Source organism: Phyllobates terribilis, unplaced genomic scaffold (assembly GCF_046119375.1).
Source record: "Phyllobates terribilis strain yellow unplaced genomic scaffold, ASM4611937v1 Scaffold_31__1_contigs__length_13893835, whole genome shotgun sequence".
In the NCBI taxonomy this organism is placed as follows: Eukaryota; Metazoa; Chordata; class Amphibia; order Anura; family Dendrobatidae; genus Phyllobates; species Phyllobates terribilis.
Genome location: NW_027362791.1, coordinates 8453089 through 8461474, shown reverse-complemented (window position 1 = coordinate 8461474; position 8386 = coordinate 8453089).

Sequence of the window (8386 nt, the reverse complement as noted above, 5' to 3'; positions counted from 1 at the left end):
ATTCCGATTTCAGTTCCAGAGCGATTCGCCCAATGAGTCCTTGATATTTGGTCGTTTTCAGCCAATATTTTGGATTTTGAAAATTTCACTTTTTTGTGAAAATATCCACTAAATGAGGGAATAATATGTGTGAGGGTACCCCAGGAGAGTTCCAAATGTGTGTGGTAGAATATATATCCCACGGGGGTAAAATTGAAAAAAGTTGAATAATTTTTTTTTTTGGACTTAGTCATTTTTCCTGCGTTTATCAGACTTTCAGATAGGGGAAATGTCAGTGAGTGTTCCGATTTCAGTTCCAGAGCGATTCGTCCAATGAGTCCTTGATATTTAGTCGTTTTCAGCCAATTTTCTGGATTTTTGAAAATTTCACTTTTTTGTGAAAATATCCACTAAATGAGGGAATAATATGTGTGAGGGTACCCCAGGAGAGCTCCAAATGTGTGTGGGTAGAATATAAATCCCACGGTGGTAAAATTAAAAAAAGTTGAAAAAATTTTTTTTTGGACTTAGTCATTTTTCCGCCGTTTATCAGACTTTCAGATAGGGGAAATGTGAGTGAGTATTCTGATTTCAGTTCCTGAGCGGTTCGCCCAATGAGTCCTTCATATTTAGTCGTTTTCAGCCAATTTTCTGGATTTTTGAAAATTTCACTTTTTTGTGAAAATATCCACTAAATGAGGGAATAATATGTGTGAGGGTACCCCAGGAGAGTTCCAATTGTGTGTGGGTAGAATATATATCCCACGGCGGTAAAATTGAAAAAAGTTGAATAATTTTTTTTTTTTGGACTTAGTCATTTTTCCTGCGTTTATCAGACTTTCAGAGAGGGGAATTGTCAGTGATCCTTCCGATTTCAGTTCCAGAGCGATTCGCCCAATGAGTCCTTGATATTTAGTCGCTTTCAACCAATTATCTGGATTTTTGAAAATTTCTCTTTTTTGTGAAAATATCCACTAAATGAGGGAATAATATGTGTGAGGGTACCCCAGGAGAGTTCCAAATGTGTGTGGGTAGAATATATATCCCACGGGGGTAAAATTGAAAAAAGTTGAAAAAAATTATTTTTTGGACTTTGTCATTTTTCCGGCGTTTATCAGACTTTCAGATATGGGAAATGTCAGTGAGCGTTCCGATTTCATTTCCAGAGCGATTCGACCAATGAGTCCTTGATATTTAGTCGTTTTCAGCCAATTTTCTGAATTTTTGAAAATTTCACTTTTTTGTGAAAATATCCACTAAATGAGGGAATAATATGTGTGAGGGTACCCCAGGAGAGTTTCAAATGTGTGTGGGTAGAATATAAATCCCACGGGTGTAAAATTGAAAAAAGTTTAAAAAAAAATTTTTTTGGACTTAGTAATTTTTCCGGCTTTTATCAGACTTTCAGATAGGGGAAATGTCAGTGAGCGTTCCGATTTCAGTTCCAGAGCAATTCGACCAATGAGTCCTTGATATTTAGTCGTTTTCATCCAATTTTCAGGATTTTTGAAATTTTCACTTTTTTTGTGAAAATATCCACTAAATGAGGGAATTATATGTGTGAGGGTACCCCAGGAGAGTTCCAAATGTGTGTGGGTAGAATATATATCCCACTGGGGTAAAATTGAAAAAAGTTGAATAATTTTTTTTTTTTGGACTTAGTCATTTTCCCGGCGTTTATCAGCTTTCAGATAGGGGAAATGCTAGTGAGCGTTCCGATTTCAGTTCCAGAGCGAATCGACCAATGAGTCCTTGATATTTAGTCTTTTTCATCCAATTTTCAGGATTTTTGAATATGTCACTTTTTTGTGAAAATATCCACTAAATGAGGGAATAATATGTGTGAGGGTACCCCAGGAGAGTTCCAAATGTGTGTGGGTAGAATATATATCCTACGGGGTAAAATTTAAAAAAGTTTAAAAAATTTTTTTTCTTGGAGTTAGTCATTTTTCCGGCATTTATCAGACTTTCAGATAGGGGAAATGTGAGTGAGCATTCCGATTTCAGTTCCAGAGCGATTCGCCCAATGAGTCCTTGATATTTAGTCGTTTTCAGCCAATATTTTGGATTTTGAAAATTTCACTTTTTGGTGAAAATATCCAATAAATGAGGGAATAATATGTGTGAGGGTACCCCAGGAGAGTTCCAAATGTGTGTGGGTAGAATATATATCCCACGGGGGTAAAATTGAAAAAAGTTGAATAATTTTTTTTTTTGGACTTAGTCATTTTTCCTGCGTTTATCAGACTTTCAGATAGGGGAAATGTCAGTGAGCGTTCCGATTTCAGTTCCAGAGCGATTCGCCCAATGAGTCCTTGATATTTAGTCGTTTTCATCCAATTTTCAGGATTTTTGAAATTTTCACTTTTTTTGTGAAAATATCCACTAAATGAGGGAATTATATGTGTGAGGGTACCCCAGGAGAGTTCCAAATGTGTGTGGGTAGAATATATATCCCACTGGGGTAAAATTGAAAAAAGTTGAATAATTTTTTTTTTTTGGACTTAGTCATTTTCCCGGCGTTTATCAGACTTTTAGATAGGGGAAATGTCAGTGAGCGTTCCGATTTCAGTTCCAGAGCGATTCGCCCAATGAGTCCTTGATATTTAGTCGCTTTCAACCAATTATCTGGATTTTTGAAAATTTCTCTTTTTTGTGAAAATATCCACTAAATGAGGGAATAATATGTGTGAGGGTACCCCAGGAGAGTTCCAAATGTGTGTGGGTAGAATATACATCCCACGGGGGTAAAATTGAAAAAAGTTGAAAAAAATTTTTTTTTGGACTTAGTCATTTTTCCAGCGTTTATCAGACTATCAGATAGGGGAAATGTCAGTGAGCATTCCGATTTCAGTTCCAGAGCGATTCGCCCAATGAGTCCTTGATATTTAGTCGTTTTCAGCCAATTTTCTGGATTTTTGAAAATGTCACTTTTTTGTGAAAATATCCACTAAATGAGGGAATAATATGTGTGAGGGTAACCCAGGAGAGTTCCCAATGTGTGTGGGTATAGTATATATCCCACGGGGTAAAATTGAAAAAAGTTGAAAAACATTTTTTCTTGGACTAAGTCATTTTTCTGGAGTTTATCAGACTTTCAGATAGGGGAAATGTCAGTGAGCATTCCGATTTCAGTTCCAGAGCGATTCGCCCAATGAGTCCTTGATATTTAGTCGTTTTCAGCCAATTTTCTGGATTTTTGGAAATTTCACTTTTTTGTGAAAATATCCACTAAATGAGGGAATGATATGTGTGAGGATACCCCAAGAGAGTTCCAAATGTGTGTGGGTAGAATATATATCCCACGGGGTAAAATTGAAAAAGGTTGAAAAAAATTTTTTTTTGGACTTAGTCATTTTTCTGGAGTTTATCAGACTTTCAGATAGGGTAAATGTCAGTGAGCGTTCAGATTTCAGTTCCAGAGCGATTCGCCCAATGAGTCCTTGATATTTACTCGTTTTCAGTCAATTTTCTGGATTTTTGAAAATTTTACTTTTTTGTGAAAATATCCACTAAATGAGGCAATAATATGTGTGAGGGTAACCCAGGAGAGTTCCCAATGTGTGTGGGTAGAGTATATATCCCACGGGGTAAAATTTAAAAAAGTTTAAAAAAAATTTTTCTTGGACTAAGTCATTTTTCCGGCGTTTATCAGACTTTCAGATAGAGCAAATGTCAGTGAGTGTTCCGATATCAGTTCCAGAGCGATTCGCCCAATGAGTGCTTGATATTTAGTCGTTTTCAGCCAATTTTCTGAATTTTTGAAAATTTCACTTTTTTGTGAAAATATCCACTAAATGAGGGAATGATATGTGTGAGGGTACCCCAGGACAGTTCCAAATGTGTGTGGGTAGAATATATATCCCACGGGGGTAAAATTGAAAAAAGTTGAAAAAAATTTTTTTTTGGACTTAGTAATTTTTCCGGCGTTTATCAGACTTTCAGATAGGGGAAATGTGAGTGAGCGTTCCGATTTCAGTTTCAGAGCGATTCGCCCAATGTGTCCTTGATATTTAGTCGTTTTCAGCCAATTTTCTGGATTTTTGAAAATTTCACTTTTTTGTGAAAATATCCACTAAATGAGGGAATAATATGTGTGAGGGTACCCCAGGAGAGTTCCAAATGTGTGTGGGTAGAATATACATCCCACGGGGGTAAAATTGAAAAAAGTTTAAAAAAATTTTTTTTTGGGACTTAGTCATTTTTCCTGCGTTTACCAGACTTTCAGATAGGGGAAATGTCAGTGAGCGTTCAGATTTCAGTTCCAGAGCGATTCGCCCAATGAGTCCTTGATATTTAGTCGTTTTCAGCCAATTTTCTGGATTTTTGAAAATTTCACTTTTTTTGTGAAAATATCCACTAAATGAGGGAATAATATGTGTGAGGGTACCCCAGGAGAGTTCCAAATGTGTGTGGGTAGAATATATATCCCACGGGGGTAAAATTGAAAAAAATTTAAAAAACATTTTTTTTGGACTTTGTAATTTTTCCGGCGTTTATCAGACTTTCAGATAGGAGAAATGTGAGCGAGCAATCAGATTTCAGTTCCAGAGCGATTCGCCCAATGAGTCCTTGATATTTAGTCATTTTCAGCCAATTTTCTGGATTTTTGAAAATTTCACTTTTTTGTGAAAATATCCACTAAATGAGGGAATAATATGTGTGAGGGTACGCCAGGAGAGTTCCAAATGTGTGTGGGTAGAATATATATCCCACGGGGTAAAATTGAAAAAAGTTTAAAAAATTTTTTTTTGGACTTAGTCATTTTTCCGGCGTTTATCAGACTTTCAGATAGGGGAAATGTCAGTGAGCGTTCCGATTTCAGCTCCAGAGCGATTCGCCCAATGAGTCCTTGATATTTAGTCGTTTTCAGCCAATTTTCTGGATTTTTGAAAATTTCACTTTTTTGTGAAAATATCCACTAAATGAGGGAATAATATGTGTGAGGGTACCCCAGGAGAGTTCCAAATGTGTGTGGGTAGAATATACATCCCACGGGGGTAAAATTGAAAAAAGTTAAAAAAAATTTTTTTTTGGGACTTAGTCATTTTTCCTGCGTTTACCAGACTTTCAGATAGGGGAAATGTCAGTGAGCGTTCAGATTTCAGTTCCAGAGCGATTCGCCCAATGAGTCCTTGATATTTAGTCATTTTCAGCCAATTTTCTGGATTTTTGAAAATTTCACTTTTTTGTGAAAATATCCACTAAATGAGGGAATAATATGTGTGAGGGTACCCCAGGAGAATTCCAAATGTGTGTGGGTAGAATATAAATCCCACGGGGTAAAATTGAAAAAAGTTGAAAAAAAAATTTTTTTGGGCTTAGTCATTTTTCCGGCATTTATCAGACTTTCAGATAGGACAAATGTCAGTGAGCGTTCCGATATCAGTTCCAGAGCGATTCGCCCAATGAGTGCTTGATATTTAGTCGTTTTCAGCCAATTTTCTTGATTTTTGAAAATGTCACTTTTTTATGACAATATCCACTAAATGAGGGAATAATATGTGTGAGGGTACCCCAGGAGAGTTCCAAATGTGTGTGGGTAGAATATATATCCCAAGGGGGTAAAATTGAAAAAAGTTTTAAAAAAATTTTTTTTTGGGACTTAGTCATTTTTCCTGCGTTTACCAGACTTTCAGATAGGGGAAATGTCAGTGAGCATTCCGATTTCAGTTCCAGAGCGATTCGCCCAATGAGTCCTTGATATTTAGTCATTTTCAGCCAATTTTCTGGATTTTTGAAAATTTCACTTTTTTGTGAAAATATCCACTAAATGAGGGAATAATATGTGTGAGGGTACCCCAGGAGAATTCCAAATGTGTGTGGGTAGAATATAAATCCCACGGGGTAAAATTGAAAAAAGTTGAAAAAAAAATTTTTTTGGGCTTAGTCATTTTTCCGGCATTTATCAGACTTTCAGATAGGACAAATGTCAGTGAGCGTTCCGATATCAGTTCCAGAGCGATTCGCCCAATGAGTGCTTGATATTTAGTCGTTTTCAGTCAATTTTCTTGATTTTTGAAAATGTCACTTTTTTATGACAATATCCACTAAATGAGGGAATAATATGTGTGAGGGTACCCCAGGAGAGTTCCAAATGTGTGTGGGTAGAATATATATCCCACGGGGGTAAAATTGAAAAAAATTTAAAAAACATTTTTTTTGGACTTTGTAATTTTTCCGGCGTTTATCAGACTTTCAGATAGGGCAAATGTCAGTGAGCGTTCCTATTTCAGTTCCAGATTGATTCGACCAATGAGTGCTTGATATTTAGTCGTTTTCAGCCAATTTTCTGGATTTTTGAAAATTTCACTTTTTTGTGAAAATATCCACTAAATGAGGGAATAATATGTGTGAGGGTACCCCAGGAGAGTTCCAAATGTGTGTGGGTAGAATATATATCCCACGGGGGTAAAATTGAAAAAAGTTTAAAAAAAATTTTTTTTTGGGACTTAGTCATTTTTCCTGCGTTTACCAGACTTTCAGATAGGGGAAATGTCAGTGAGCATTCCGATTTCAGTTCCAGAGCGATTCGCCCAATGAGTGCTTGATATTTAGTCGTTTTCAGCCAATTTTCTGGATTTTTGAAAATTTCACTTTTTTGTGAAAATATCCACTAAATGAGGGAATAATATGTGTGAGGGTACCCCAGGAGAGTTCCAAATGTGTGTGGGTAGAATATATATCCCACGGGGGTAAAATTGAAAAAAGTTTTAAAAAAATTTTTTTTTGGGACTTAGTCATTTTTCCTGCGTTTACCAGACTTTCAGATAGGGGAAATGTCAATGAGCATTCCGATTTCAGTTCCAGAGCGATTCGCCCAATGAGTCCTTGATATTTAGTCATTTTCAGCCAATTTTCTGGATTTTTGAAAATTTCACTTTTTTGTGAAAATATCCACTAAATGAGGGAATAATATATGTGAGGGTACCCCAGGAGAGTTCCAAATGTGTGTGGGTAGAATATATATCCCACAGTGGTAAAATTAAAAAAAGTTGAATAAATTTTTCTTTTGGACTTACTCATTTTTCCTGCATTTATCAGACTTTCAGATAGGGGAAATGTCAGTGAGCATTCCGATTTCAGTTCCAGAGCGATTCTCCCAATTAGTCCTTGATATTTAGTCGTTTTCAGCCAATATTTTGGATTTTTGAAAATTTTATTTTTTTGTGAAAATATCCACTAAATTAGGGAATAATATGTGTGAGGGTACCCCAGGAGAGTTCCAAATGTGTGTGTTTAGAATATATATCCCACGGGGTAAAATTGAAAAAAGTTTAAAAAATTTTTTTTTTGGACTTTGTAATTTTTCCGGCGTTTATCAGACTTTCAGATAGGAGAAATGTCAGTGAGCATTCCGATTTCAGTTCCAGAGCGATTCGCCCAATGAGTCCTTGATATTTAGTCATTTTCAGCCAATTTTCTGGATTTTTGGAAATTTCACTTTTTTGTGAAAATATCCACTAAATGAGGGAATAATATGTGTGAGGGTACCCCAGAAGAGTTCCAAATGTGTGTGTTTAGAATATATATCCCACGGGGTAAAATTGAAAAAAGTTTAAAAAAAATTTTTCTTGGACTTAGTCATTTCTCTGGCGTTTATCAGACTTTCAGATAGGGGAAATGTCAGTGAGCATTCCGATTTCAGTTCCAGAGCGATTCGCCCAATGAGTCCTTGATATTTATCGTTTTCAGCCAATATTTTGGATTTTTGAAAATTTCACTTTTTTGTGAAAATATCCACTAAATGAGGGAATAATATGTGTGAGGTTACCCCAGGAGAGTTCCAAATGTGTGTGGGTAGAATATATATCCCACGGGGTAAAATTAAAAAAAGTTGAATAAATTTTTTTTTTGGACTTAGTCATTTTTCCGGCGTTTATCAGACTTTCAGATAGGGGAAATGTCAGTGAGCGTTCAGATTTCAGTTTCAGAGCGATTCGCCCAATGAGTCCTTGATATTTAGTCGTTTTCAGCCAATTTTCTGGATTTTTGAAAATTTCACTTTTTTGTGAAAATATCCACTAAATGAGGGAATAATATGTGTGAGGGTACGCCAGGAGAGTTCCAAATGTGTGTGGGTAGAATATATATCCCACGGGTAAAATTGAAAAAAGTTGTAAAAAATTTTTTTTTGGACTTAGTCATTTTTCCGGCGTTTATCAGACTTTCAGATAGGGGAAATGTCAGTGAGCGGTCCGATTTCAGTTCCAGAGCAATTCGCCCAACGAGTCCTTGATATTTAGTCGTTTTCAGCCAATTTTCTGGATTTTTGAAAATTTCACTTTTTTGTGAAAATATCCACTAAATGAGGGAATAATATGTGTGAGGGTACCCCAGGAGAGTTCCAAATGTGTGTGGGTAGAATATATATTCCACGGGGGTAAAATTGAAAAAAGTTGAAAAA